The sequence below is a fragment of the Cervus elaphus genome, chromosome 25 (assembly GCF_910594005.1).
Source record: "Cervus elaphus chromosome 25, mCerEla1.1, whole genome shotgun sequence".
NCBI classification, from domain to species: Eukaryota; Metazoa; Chordata; class Mammalia; order Artiodactyla; family Cervidae; genus Cervus; species Cervus elaphus.
The window spans coordinates 47,162,433-47,178,107 of NC_057839.1; positions in this window are offsets into that span (position 1 = coordinate 47,162,433).

The following is a 15,675-nucleotide window of genomic DNA, read 5'->3' on the forward strand; positions in this document are numbered from 1 at the left end:
AATACCAGACCACCTGACCTGCCTCTTGAGAAATCTGTATGCAGGTCAGGAAGCAACAGTTAGAACTGGATATGGAACAACAGACTGGTTCCAAATAGGAAAAGGAGTATGTCAAGGCTGTATATTGTCACCCTGCTTGTTTAACTTATATGCAGAATACATCATGAGAAATGCTGGGCTGGAGGAAGCACAAGCTGGAATCAAGATTGCTGGGAGAAACATCAATAACCTCAGATATGCAGATGACACCATCCTTATGGCAGAAAGTGAAGAAGAACTAAACAGCCTCTTGATGAAAGTGAAAGAGGAGAGTGAAAATGTTGGCTTAAAGCTCAACATCCAGAAAACTAAGATCATGGCATCTGGTCCCATCATTTCATGGCAAATAGATGAGGAAACAGTGGAAACAGTGGCTGACTTTATTTCCTGGGCTCCAAAATCACAGCAGATGGTGATTGCAGCCATGAAATTAAAAGATGCTTACTCCTTGGAAGGAAAGTTATGACCAACCTAGACAGCATATTAAAAAGCAGAGACATTACTTTGCCAACAAATGTCCGTCTAGTCAAGGCCATGGTTTTTCCAGTAGTCATGTATGGATGTGAAAGTTGGACTGTGAGGAAAGCTGAGTGCCGAAGAATTGATGCTTTTGAAGTGTGGTGTTGGAGAAGACTCTTGAGTCCCTTGGACTGCAAGGAGATCCAACCAGTCCATCCTAAAGGAGATCATTCCTGGGTGTTCATTGGCAGGACTGATGCTGAAGCTGAAGCTGCAATACTTTGGCCACCCGATGCGAAAAGCTGACTCCTTAGATTTATAACAATCCTTACCCCCCAAATCATTGAAGAAATTAAAAGAATCTTCAAGCAGCTAGAGAAAACATCAAATTTCCAATAGTCGATAATCTTGTTCTCTGTCATTCTCCTTAAAGTTATGCAGAATAATTCTTTGTTATTAAAATGAGTTGAGGTAACTCAAATAAAAGATCACATATATTTTTTTCTGTTTGTAGAGACATAATCATTGAATAGCTGTGCAATTTTTCTCAGTTTTAAGATGTGAGGGGACTTTTTTTTTCTCCTTTTGTATATTACACATACAAACTTCAGTAAACAGACTCCAACCTACCGGAAAACCAGTATATTCTTTAGATACCTTAGAGATTAGCATCAGATTTTTGGCCTTTAATTGGCAGGATTTTCCATTTTGTAGCACAATTTGTATAACAATTCTATAACAACCCATGAAGTCAATCATAAATTCTATGAAGAAAAGACATGGAACCAAATCTTAAAATGCATTTTATGTCTTTTGCATAGATGATAAACCATGTAAGGATTTATTCTTAATATTAAACTATGTGAACCTAGACAGTGTATTAAAAAGCAGAGACATATTTTGATCACAAAGGTCCACATAGTCAAAGCTATGGTTTTTCCAGTTGTCATGTATGGATGTGAGAGTTGGACCATACAGAAGGCTGAGCTCTGAAGAACTGGTGGTTTTGAGCTATGGTACTGGAAAAGACTTTTGAGAGTCTCTTGGACTGCAAGATCAAATCAGTCAATCCTAAAGGAAATTAATCCTGAATACTCAATGGAAGGACTGAGGTTGAAGCTGATGCTCTAATACTTTGGCCTCCTGATATGAAGAGCTGACTCACTGGAAAAGATCCTGATGTTGGGAAAGATTGAGGGCAGGAGGAAAAGCGAGCAGCAGACATTGAGATGGCTGGATGGCATCACCAACTCAATGGACATGAGTTTGAGCAAACTCAGTGTGATGGTGAAGGACAGGAAAGCCTGGTGTGCTGCAGTCCATGATCACAAAGAGTTTAACCCCACTGAGTGACTTAACAAAAACAACAACATGTACCTTTCCCCCTAGGTAAGTATATATTTCTCCTAATTTTGCAAAGGTATTCAATTCAGTCTAAAGATGTTATAAATGTCTTTCAAGTTATATTATACTTGCTATTCTATACTACCAAATGTTTTATATGAGGTTCCTTGCCATTCTTCTAAAACTGGACTATATCTCCTGCTTTGGAAAGGCCTTGAGTCACATTGCCTACTATGACGATATATCTTCAAATTTAATACAAGTTTAAAAAAAAATTAATACAAGTTTTTCTACCAACAGAATATAATGTTATCAATAATATGGTAGATTCCATAATAACTCAATCATTTCAAAGAAGAAAGAAGCAGGCATAGATTTATTTTGGAGTAAAATAATGACTTGGCAAGGAACATAGCTAGAAACAGACATACTAAATCATTTGATTGAAATTTTGATACCATAAAAACTAGCATCAAAGAGTTTTAAGTCAACCAGATTTAGGTTTATTTGTTGTGGCTAATTGACACTTTTTTCCTCTGTTTCGTAACCAATAAAATGCATTATTACATGGATAGAGTTAATTTTATGCTCATAATAAAAATATTGCTAAATTAAAAATTTAGCTTTGGCTTCAAAATCTTTAAAACCAATAAAAATTAACATTATTTCTTTTGACTGCATGTGGTTTGAATATGCATGGACTGTGCTTAGTTGCTCAGTCATGTCTGACTCTCTGACTCCAATGGCTGTAGCCCTCCAGCCTCCTCTGTCCGTGGGATTCTCCAGGCAATGATACTGGAGTGGGCTGCCATTCCCTTCTCCAGGGAATCTTCCCACCCCAGGGATCAAACCCAGCTTTTCTGCATTGCAGGTGGATTCTTTACCATATGAGCCACCAGGAAAGACCTATGAATATGTATAAATAGGTACATGTATACACATGTATGTGAAGAAATATAGACTATGAAACCTTTTGGTTTGAATATTATATTGCTTTTATTTTTCCTATTTAACAAAATGTGGGATGCCCTCTTAAATCCTAGTGCCTAACTCTTCTGCATTCCTTTTTGCAACAATAGATTTCAATGGGTACTCTTCTACTTGGGCTGTAGTATCACTGCCGACAGTGACTACAGCCATGCAATTAAAAGACACATACTCCTTGGAAGAAAAGCCATGACAAACTTGGAGAGCATATTAAAATGCAGAGATATCACTTTGCTGACAAAGGTCCGTATAGTCAATGCTGTGGTTTCTCCAATAGTCATGTACAGATATGAGACTGGACCATAAAGAATACTGAGCTTGGAAGAATTGGTGCTTTTGAACTGTGGTGCTGGGGATGACATTTGAGAGTCCCTTGGACAGCTAGAAGGTCAAACTAGTCAATCTTAAAGGAAATCATCCCTTAATACTCATTGGAAGGACTGACACTAAAGCTGAAGCTCCAATACTTTTGCTACCTGATATGAACCGTTAACTCACTGAAAAAAACCCTGATGCTGGGAAAGCCGGAGGGTAAGAGGAGAAGGGGTGACAGAGGATGAGATGGTTGGATGGAATCATCAACCCAATGGGCATAAGTTTGAACAAACTAAGGGAGATAGAAAAGGACAGGAAAGACTGGCGTGCTGCAGTCCATGGGGTTGCAAAGAGTCAGACATGACTGAGGGACTGAAAAACAGCTCTTTTCTTATAACAAATATTGATTTGGTAGGTTTAGTATGTATAGTTTTTCATCAGCTGCCTTTGTTTATTCAACAAATTCTCATAATAACCCCTTTTCTGTGGGCATAATAGATTTCAATGCATTATATAGATGAGGAAAATATGGCTCAGATGCTAAAGAAAATCATTCATAGTAAAACTAATTGTTCAAAGTAAAAAGGCAAGACTTCAGTCAGGATATCTCAATCCACAGTATATTGATAATTACAGAATTGTGACTCAGTCCTTATCTCTCACAAATACAAGTACCTTTTAGCTTACATATGGCATCCTCAGTTTTGCTTGCATTTTTAAACTATTTTATAAGGATGTGAGAATTGGACCATGAAGAAGGCTGTGTGCTGAAGAATTGATGCTTTCAACCTGTGGTGCTTCAGAGTCACTTAGACTGCAAGGAGATAAAAATAGTCATTTCTAAAGGAAATCAGTTCTGAATATTCATAAAAGGACTAATGCTGAACTGAAGTTTCAATACTTGGCCACCTGATGGGAAGAACCAACTCATTGGAAAAGACCCTGATGTTGGGAGGGTCTGAAGGCAAAAGGAGAAGAGGGTGACAGAGGATGAGATGATTATATAGCATCACTGACTCAATGGACGTGAGTTTGAGCAAACTCTGTGAGATAGTGAGGAACAGGGATGTCTGGAGCATTGTAGTCCATGGGGTCATAAAAAGTGGGACACAACTTGTAGACTAAACAATAATAATGTCAAAATTTGTAGCTTTCTCCTTGTCCCCTGCCTTTAGGCATACACCAAAACCCAGCATTGGCTAAGTGTCATATCAATGCATGGGTTATAAAGAAACAGGACTATAGGTATAAACACTGCTATATTGCATTCACTGAGACCTGACTCCAGGAAGAGTGAGCTGACTCATGATAGGGTCTGGTGCACTGGGATGACCCAGAGGGATGGGATGGGGAGGGGGGTGGAAGGGGGGTTCAGGGCGGGGAACGCATGCACACCTGTGGCTGATTCATGGCAATGCATGGCAAAACCACTGCAATATTATAAAATAATTAGCCTCCAATTAAAATGAATAAATTGATAATAAAAAATAAATATATAAAAAATTCAATCACAGAAGGCAAAAAAAAAAAAAAGAAAAAAAGATAGGTCTAGTAAAGTTGAAACTCAATTTCCAGAGGCAGAAACTGAAAAAGTGGTAAAATAAAAGACATGAAATGAATCTGAGATAAAAGACATGTAGTGAATCTTCAAGGATGGTTTTTCTAGTCATCAGCGATAAGATACATCAAACTCCAGAAGATGTATTTAAACAGAAGTTATCTGCTTAATGCTTTTCTATCTCTGATTGGAACATTATCTTCTGATTAGAACATGATTAGGACACAATATCTTAGTGTTACACCTTTATTGGACACTGAGTGACTGAACTAACTGATGCAAAATGTTTTAATAATATCATCACTACCAGAGATGTCAATTCTTACTATGAAGCTAGATTTTATGTAAAAGCAGCATTCACCCAATTTTCTTCCTGAAAAACATAACAAGAATGCAACATGACTTTCTAAAAAGCCTGTCTTTATCCTATGGCAAAACTAAATTAATTTGGAGAACATTCTTTATTATGGACAGCATATGTTAATGAAAAATATATTTAACTAAAGTGTTTCCTTTTTCATGATCAACTTCTATAGAACAAATCTATAATGTTAAGGAAACTAAAGCAACATGTATGAATTGCAAGTTGTTTTTTCAGAGTTTTCCTAGAAAACTTTTTGGCGTATAAACTTACACGCTGTACAACAGAGGGAGAGAGAGAGAGACTTTTCAAAAATATTCTTTATTTAAGAATTGAAACAGAATTTTTTTTTTTAACTATGTCAATTTCTAGTGAAATGATGGTCTTTTTGCTAGACAGCACAGATGTATTCAACCTAGTAAATCGTGTAGCATCTGAAAAAGAGCATTATTTGTTTTTATTACTAATTCCAAAGCACCTTGTGCATGAGCAGATGTTCGCAACTTTTTGCCAAGCAATTAAAAGATATTAATACAGCTGAGTTTTGCACCTGATTGGAAAGATGAACAAAGTGGTAGTCAAGATTTATAACACTTGACAGTTTGTCACTGGGCACAACAATCTTCATGAACTAAGACTGTTCACATGTATTCCATTGTCCCCAAGTAAAAAAGAAAACCAAATACAGGTTATTAAAAATCAGTGGTGGGTAAAGCCCAAATACACAGTTCTGATTTATACTGATAGGTAAGCAGAGGTACACTCAGGACAAATGAGGAGTCTAGTTGTGGCCAACTATCACAGAAATTATAGTACCTGGAGAAATTCCTAGAATATAATGTGTCTCTGTATATCTCAGTTTCCTTGTTGAAATATGTCTTCACTAATCATTGGTACATTGAATTAGATATACTTGTTTACTCTAAAGATACTTAATCAATGTTAACATTTCTCTTCTTAAAGAAGAGAATAAGCATAAATAATATTGAAGTGGACAAAGGGATATTTATACTACAAAAAATACTTACATATTTTATATGTTCTATAGTATAACAAAATTATCACATATTGGAAATACAATGTAAATTCAATACCATAAAAGTGAGTTAATTTCTGTCAATTTACACAATTTTCAGGGTAATAAAACTACATGTTAGACTTAAATGTTTCCATCTCTATGTCTTAGAATATTAATAATTTGTCTCAGTTATGTTACTGTTTTTATAGGACTTTTTATACAATGCAGAATTTTAGTAACTATTCACATTATTTTCAAAACAAGCACATACACATATAAGTGTATATGTACATATGGATAAATACAAATATATAAACATAAATATGCTTTGGTCACATTCATGTCAGAGTTACAACTTTCACTAATTTATTTATTTCAAAAATACCTACTGATTGCTTTCTATATGTCAGGTTCTATTGTGGGTGCCAGGAACAGAGTTTCAATGTTTGCTGAAAGGAAGAAAGACAAGTACATATTTAGTATAATTTCAAGTAATGACAAAAATGCAATGAAAATTAAGCCAGGTAAAATAGTGGAAAGTGGTGGCAGGGTGGAGCATTTTTCTTTGGATAGATTTCTCAATAGAAACATATTTGAGAAAAAATTTAAGGAGAGATATGACAAAGATACTTCCAACCCTGAATAGTCACTGGACAGACCGATGCTGAAGCTGAAACTCCAATACTTTGGCCACCTGATGCAAAGAGCCAGCTCATTGGAAAAGTCCCTGATGCTGGGAAAAATTTAAGGCAGAAGGAGAAGAAGGCAATAGAGGATGAGATGGTTGGATGGTATCACCGAATCAATGATTAGTGAATGAACTTGAACTTGGATGAACTCTGGGAATTTTGAGCATTACTTTATTAGTGTGTGAGATGAGTGCAATTGTGTGGTAATTTGCGTATTCTTTGGCATTGCCTTTCTTTGGGATTGGAGTGAAAACTGATCTTTTCCAATCCTGTGGCTACTGCTGAGTTTTCCAAATTTGCTGGCATATTGAGTGCAGCACTTTCACAGCATCATCTTTCAGGATTTGAAAAAGCTCAACTGGAATTTCATCACCTCCACTAGCTTTGTTCTTAGTTTTGCTTTCTAAGGCCCACTTGACTTCACATTCCAGGATGTCTGGCTCTAGGTGAATGGTCACACCATCATGATTATCTGGGTCTTGAAGATCTTTTTTGTACAGTTCTTCTGTATATTCTTGCCACTACTTCTTAATATCTTCTGCTTCTGTTAGGTCCATACCATTTCTGTCCTTTATTGTGCCCATCTTTACATGAAATGTTCCCTTGGTTTCTCTAATTTTCTTGAAGAGATCTCTAGTCTTTCCCATTCTGTTGTTTTCCTCTATTTCTTTGCATTGATTGCTGAGGAAGGCTTTCTTATCTCTCCCTGTTATTCTTTGGAACTCTGCATTCAAATGGGAATCTTTTTTCCTTTCTCCTTTGCTTTTTGCCTCTCTTCTTTTCACAGCTATTGGTAAGGCCTCCTCAGACAACCATTTTGCCTTTTTGTATTTGTTTTCCATGGGTATGATCTTGATCCCTGTCTCCTGTACAATGTCACAAACCTCCATCCATAGCTCATCAGGCACTCTATCAGATCTAGTCCCTTAAATCTATGCCTCACTTCCACTGTATAATCATAAGGGATTTGATTTAGGTCATACCTGAATGGTCTAGTGGTTTTCCCTACTTTATTCAACTTAAGTCTGAATTTGGCAATAAGTAGTTCATGATCTGAGCCACAGTCAGCTCCCAGTCTTGTTTTTCCTGACTGTATAGAGCTTCTCCATCTTTGGCTGCAAAGAATATAATCAATCTGATTTTGGTGTTGACCATCTGATGATGTCCATGTGTAGAGTCTTCTCTTGTGTTGTTGGAAGAGGGTGTTTGCTATGACCAGTGCATTCTCTTGGCCAAACTCTATTAGCCTTTGCCCTGCTTCATTCTGTACTCCAAGGCCAAATTTGCCTGTTACTCCAAGTGTTTCTTGACTTCCTACTTTTGCATTCCAGTCGCCTATAATGAAAAAGACTGGGAATTTAAAAGCTGCATCTTTCTTAGAATGCCATTTTGAGGGAAAAAAAACAAAACACAAAACAGTGTGGTAAGAGCACCATAAACAAGAAGTGTTATGTGAGAAGAAGTTGGAAAAATAAGACAGTGAGTCTTTCTAGAACATGAAACAGCATTCTATAAGCTCCTTCCTTGATCCATCTAGGACTCCAACTCCATCACCTGAAATCTGGGGGTCCTTACTGTCCTTGTTGCTCCCTTTTCTGATATTATGGGCTGGAAACTCTCAAGCCAGTGGCAATCATCAGGCTCACTGTGCTTCTTTTATTTATTTATGTCTCAAGTCTCAGAGGTTGGTATGCTTCATTGCCTGATATCCAATTACTTGAAGACGACTGTTTCACATATATTGTCCAATTGAAAAAAGAATGTTTCAGGTGGGAGGACAAATTGAGGCACTGTAAGTCTATTTTTTGTCAGAAAGTGAAAGTCGAATCAGAAGTCAAAAACATTTGCAATGTCAGCAGCAACTTATTTTGAAATGAAATTCTAAAACACTAAGTTACTGTAACATCAAAAAGAATAAAATATCCAGGAATAATTTAATAAAATATATGTAAGATGGATATACTTAACAATTATAAAATATGGCTGATAAAAAACAATTAAGGCCATATATAGAGAGGTAAATTTATTTGTATATTGGGAGAATCAGCTCTATGTCATTGTTTTCTATTTGATGTATGGATTATTATAGTCCTGATACTTTTCCCTGCAGATTTTCTTGGGATAAACATTGACCAGCTGATTCCGAAATACGTGCGAAAATACAAAGAATATAACGTATACAAAGTAATCTTGTAAAATAATAAATTGGGAAAATCACACTTATTGATTTCCAGCCTGATATAAAGCTGCAGATAATTAGAGAGTAATATCAACACAAAAATTGACAAATAGAACAGAGTGGAATAAAGAGGCCACAAGTAGATCATACTTCTATGACCATTTGACTTGTGGCATGATTTATTTTCTCCTTTAATTTAGCTCAAGCACTCTAATGAGGAAAGAAATGTCATTTTAAAAATGGTGCTAGAACAGGTGGGTAGCCACATGTGACAAAAATGAACTTTGAATCCTACCTTACATAAAACATAAAAATTGATCTGGTATAAATCTTAAATTGAAACATATCAGTTAAATTTACAATTTTAAAAAATGATAGACCTTTGCAAATTGGGCATAACAAAGTTTTCTTTTAATTCACAAATTGTATATTTTTTGTTTTATTTATTCATTAATTTTACTTGGAGGATAATTGCTTTACAAGTTGTGGTGGTCTCTGCAGTACATCAATGCAAATCAGTCAAAATTGTGTATATATATATGCTCCCTCATGAGCCTAATCCCCCATCCATTCCACCCCTCTAGATTGTCACTAAGTGTCAGGCATAAATGATATTTAAAAATAATAAGCTAGACGAAATCCAGAGAAAAAAATAAAATGTCATGTAAAAGATTAGCTCTAAACCAAACAACTATTTTTGAAACACATATTTGGCAAAGATTGTTGTTCAAGATGTACGTAATAAAAACCTCAGTAGCCTAATAAAATAAGCTAGAGACTTTAAAAGACACTTCACAAAGAATATACCCGAGTGGACAGCAAAGCACACACACACAACAATATTCAACATTTTATTATACAGGAATTGCAAATTTAGGTAATAATGACATATCAGTGTATATTCATCAAAATATTAAAATTATGAAGACATGGCTGGGTGGCATCAAGGACTCAATGGACATGAACTTGAGTTAGCTCTGAGAGTTGGTGATGGATAGGGAAGCCTGGCATGCTGCAGTCCATGGGGGTGCAAAGAGTCGTACACGACTGAGTGACTGAACTGAATTGAAAAATACAAAATATTAAGAACAGTCTAGAACCGTATAATGGTTACTCATAATTTCCATTCAATATCTTTAGTAGTTTCTTAAAAAGAGAAAGCAAAGAATACCATTTGACTCAAAAATTCTTCTTTTAACATTAACTTTAAATAAATGGGAAAAAGTGCCTTAAAAATTATTAATGTTTAACACCAGGTTTATTAACATCAGCCCAAATTGGGTATATATAATGAATAAGCAAAATATATTTATACAATGGAATGCTGTTAATCATTAAAAATGAGTGAACTTTTGATTCACACAACAAAATAGATGTCTCAAAAGTGCTAAGTGAATGACAACACAAAGATGATATAATGTATAAATTCATTTACATGAAATTTTAAAATGAAACAATTTATGATTAAAAAAAAATTAAAAGTGGTTGCTTCCACCTTTGAAAGTGAAGTTGCTCAGTCGTGTCTGACTCTTTGCGACCCCATGGGCTCTAGCCTACCAGGCTTCTCCATCCATGGGATTTTTCAGGTAAGAGTACTGAAGTGGGTTGCCATTCCATGTTTAAGGGTGAGAAATAAGACTTAAGAAGTTTACTGAAGTGTTGACAGTTTTCTGAAAGGAGCAGTGACCCCAAAAGAGACTGACCCAGACTTGCTCAGGAGTGTCCAGGAGTCTCCAGCAGAGACGTGGGTTGGCAGTGGCTTGTTGCAGGGTTGGGGGCACAGAGTGTAGCAGTGCATGCATGGGATCTCTTGATGGAGGTCACCATTATCTTCATCACCTCCACCATAGTTTGGCCCCAGGTAAATAGCAGGGAGGGAACACAGCTCCACCATCAAAAGAAAATTGGATTAAAGATTTACTGAGCATGGCCTTACCCATCAGAACAAGACCCAGTTTTACCCTCAGTCAGTCTCTCCCATTAGAAAGCTTTCATAAGCCTCTTATCTTTCTCCATCAGAGGGCAGACAGACTGAAAATCACAGTCATAGAAAATTAACCAATCTGATCACATGGAACACAACCTTGTCTAACTCAATCAAACTGTGAGCCATGCCTTATGGGGCCACCCAAGACAGATGGGTCATGGTGAAGAGTTCTGACAAAATTTGGTCCACTGGAGAAGGGAATGGCAAACCACTTCATCATTCCTGCCTTGAGAACCCCATGAACAGTATGAAAAAGCAAAAAGATAGGACACTGAAAGATGACCGCCCCACCCCCACCGCCCGGTCAGTAGGTGCCCAATATGCTACTAGAGGTCAGTGGAGAAATAACTCCAGAAAGAAGGAAGAGAGGGAGCCAAAGAAAAAACAATATCCAGTTGTGGATGCAATTGGTGATATAAGCAAAGTCCAATGCTGTAAAGAGCAATATTTTCATAGGAACCTGGAATGTTAGGTCCATGAATCAAGGCAAATTGGAAGTGGTCAGACAGGAGATGGCAAGAGTGAACGTCAACATTTTAGGAGTCAGCAGACTAAAATGGACTGGAATGGGTGAATTTAAATCAGATGACCATTATATCTACTACTGTGGGCAAGAATTCCTTAGAAGAAATGGAGTAGCCTTCACAGTCAACAAAAGAGTCCAAAATGCAATACTTGCATGCAATCTCAAAAACAACGGAATGATCTCTGTTCGTTTCCTATGGCGAACCAATCAATATCACAGTAATCCAAGTCTATGCCTCAACAAGTAACGCTGAAGAAGTTGAAGTTGAAGGGTTCTATGAAAACCTACAGGACTTCCCTTGTGGCTGACGGTAAAGCATCTGCCTACAACACTGGAGACCCGGCTTCAATCCCTGGGTCGGGAAGATCTTCTGGAGAAGGAAATGGCAACCCACTCCAGTACTCTTGCCTGGAAAATCCCATGGACAGAGGAGCGTGGTAGGCTACAGTCCATGGGGTCGCAAAGAGTCGGAAACAACTGAGAGACTTCACTTAACTTCATGAAGATCTACAAGATCTTCTAGAACTAGCACTAAAAAAAGATGTCTTTTTCTTGATAGGGGACTGGAATGCAAAAGTAGGAAGTCAAGAAACACCTGGAGTAACAGGCAAATTTGGCCTTGGAGTACAGAATGAAGCAGGGCAAAGGCTAATAGAGTTTTACCAAGAGAATGCACTGGTCATAGCAAATGCCTCTTCCGACAACACAAAAGAAGACTATACACGTGGACATCACCATATGGTCAAAATAAAAATCAGATTGATTATATTCTTTGCAGCCAAAGATGGAGAAGCTCTATACAGTCAACAAAAACAATACCAGGAGCTGACTGTGGCTCAGATCATAAACTCCTTATTGCCAAATTCAGACCTAAATTGAAAAGTAGGCAAAACCACTAGACCATTCAGGTATGACCTAAATCAAATCCCTTACAATTATACAGTGGAAGCAAGAACTAGATTCAAGGGATTAGATCTGATAGACACAGTGCCTGATTAACTATGGACAGAGGTTCATGACATTGTACAGGATGCAGTGATCAGGTCCACCCCCCAAGAAAAAGAAATGCAAAAAAGCAAAATGGCTGTCTGAGGAGGGCGTACAAATAGCTGTGAAAAGAAGAGAAGTGAAAAGCAAAGGAGAGAAGGAAAGATATGCCCACGTGAATGCAGAGTTCCAAAGAATAGCAAAGAGAGATAAGAAAGACTTCCTCAGTGGTCAATGCAAAGAAATAGAGGATACCAATAGAACGGGAAAGACTAGAGATTACTTCAAGAAAATTAGAGATACCAAGGGAACATTTCATGCAAAGATGGGCACAATGAAGGACAGAAATGGTATGGACCTAACAGAAGCAGAAGGTATTAAGAAGACGTGGCAAGAATTCACAGAAGAACTATTCAAAAAAGATATTCACGACCCAGATAATCACGATGGTGTGATCACTCACCTAGAGCCAGACATCTTGGAATGTGAAGTCAAGTGGGCCTTAGAAAGCAAAACTAAGAACAAAGCTAGTGGAGGTGATGAAATTCCAGTTGAGCTTTTTCAAATCCTGAAAGATGATGCTGTGAAAGTGCTGCACTCAATATGCCAGCAAATCTTGAAAACTCAGAGGTGGCCACAGGACTGAAAAAGGTCAGTTTCATTCCAATCCCAAAGAAAGTCAATGCCAAAGAATCCTTAAACTACTGCACAATTGCACTCATCTCACACGCTAGTAATGCTCAAAATTCTCCAAGCCAGACTTCAACAGTACGTGAACTATGAACTTCCAGATGTTCAAGGTGGTTTTAGATAAGGCAGAGGAACCAGAGATCAAATTGCCAAAACCCATTGGATCATTGAAAAAGCAAGGGAGTTCCAGAAAAAAACATCTATTTCTGCTCTATTGACTATGCCAAAGCCTTTGTCTGTGTGGATCACCACAAACTGTGGAAAATTTTTAAGCAGGTGGGAATACCGGACCACCTGATCTGCCTCTTGAGAAATCTGTATGCAGGTCAGGAAGCAACGGTTAGAACTGAACATGGAATAACAGACTGGTTCCACATAGAAAAAGGAGTACGTCAAGGCTGTGTATTGTCACCCTGCTTATTTAACTTACATGCAGAATACTTCATGAGAAACTCTGGGCTGGATGAAGCACAAGCTGGAATCAAGATTGCTGGGAGAAATATCAATAACCTCAGATATGCAGATGACACCACCCTTATGGCAGAAAGTGAAGAAGAACTAAAAAGCCTCTTGATGAAAGTGAAAGAGGAGAGTAAAAAAGTTGGCTTAAAACTCAACATTCAGAAAAATAAGATCATGGCATCTGTTCCCATCACTTCATGGCAAATAGATGGGGAAACAGTGGGAATAGTGACAGACTTTATTTTTTTGGGCTCCAAGATCACTGCAGATGGTGATTGCAGCCATGAAATTGAAAGATGTTTACTCCTTGGAAGGAAAGTTATGACCAACGTAGACAGCATGTTAAAAAGCAGAAACATTATTTTGCCAACAAAGGTCTGTCTAGTCAAGGCTATGCTTTTTCCAGTGGTCATGTATGGATGTGACAGTTGGACTCTGAAGAAAGCTGAGCGCCGAAGAATTGATGCTTTTGAACTGTGGTTTTGCAGAAGACTCTTGAGAGTCCTTTGTACAGCAAGAAGATCAAACCAGTCCATCCTAAAGCAAACCAGTCCTGAATATTCATTGGAGGAACTGATGCTGAAGCTGAAGCTCCAATACTTTGGCCACCTGATGCAAAGAACTGACTGATTGGAAAAGACCCTGATGCTGGGAAAGATTGAAGGCAGGAGGAGAAGGGGACAACAGAGGATGAGATGGTTGGATGGCATCACCAACACAATGGACATGACTTTGAGTAAGCTCCAGGAGTTTGCGATGGACAAGGAGGCCTGGTGTGCTGCAGTCCATAGGGTCACAAAGAGTTGGACATGACTGAGTGTCTGATCCAAAATGAAGTGACAGTTTTTTATAGTTTGATAGAGTTTTGGGTTATACAGGTATATGTATTTATGAGAATTTATGTAATGAAACACTTAATATTTTACATTTCATTACATTTAAGTTTTAGCTCAAAAGAAAATTAAATATCTTGATACTAATGAATTGCACCTAGTTTTATTCTGGGGTAAGTGTCATGATATCTGCAATTTATTTTGAAATGTAGAGCATAGCAAGATAAATGGCGGCATATTAACTGTAGATTTGTGTAGTGAGTGTGTGAATATTTATGTAAAATTTTATCAACCATACTATATGTTTGATAAGTTTCATAATATTGGGTTGGCCAAAATTTTCATTCCCTTACTTTACTGTAGCTGGGAATTGGGTAGGGAAGAAAGGTGAAAAATTCTACAAATTCATTTTCTATACTATCATGAAAAAATGACTATCCCATTTTCTCATATTTTCTCACTAATTTAGCCCTCATGTCTCCAATTCATAGAAGAATGTGGAAGTAAACAATAATTTTGCCTCAATCTTTTTATACCTGTGTATGCATATGAACAATAAATAACACAGAATGCAGAAGTTCAGGAATAATATCAACTTCAGTGATGCTATGATCATCAGAAGTCCTTCCCCTATTCTTGATTTTGGTAAATGGCTATATCTTATTATTAATGTCCTATTTCTTTATGTCTTCATAGTTTAAATGATTGGGGTAAAATAGAAGACTGGTTGCTAGTTGCCTCAACCTGTAACCACTGGACTCTATGAATAAGTTGTATAATCAAATAAAAATTTCATCAGAAATGCCAACATTGCTTGCACACATTCACTATAAGCATTAAAGAATAGTTAAATTGTTTGAGGGAAAAAAATATAAAATGACATCTGTTTATAAAATATATTTTTATTTTTACAGTTTGGTGAAGATAAACTTTAAAGATTTGTATTGAAAAGTCTACTATGTAGAAATTTAATGCAAAGTTTTCTGATTATTTAAAGTGACAGAATTTTTAAACTTAAAAAAGAATATTTTAATATATTAATAACTTCTATTTTGCAACACTTTAGGAGAATATATTCAAAAGAAAAAGCAGCTTCATTATGATTTCTCTCTCATTTCTTTTGAGGTGCATTTCCATAATTTAGAATACTTGGTTTTAGACAATCAAATTCTTCCTTCAGAATTTCTTTTGATTTGCAAGTTCAGACTGACAATCCAAAGAACAGAAATGTGAATATTTTT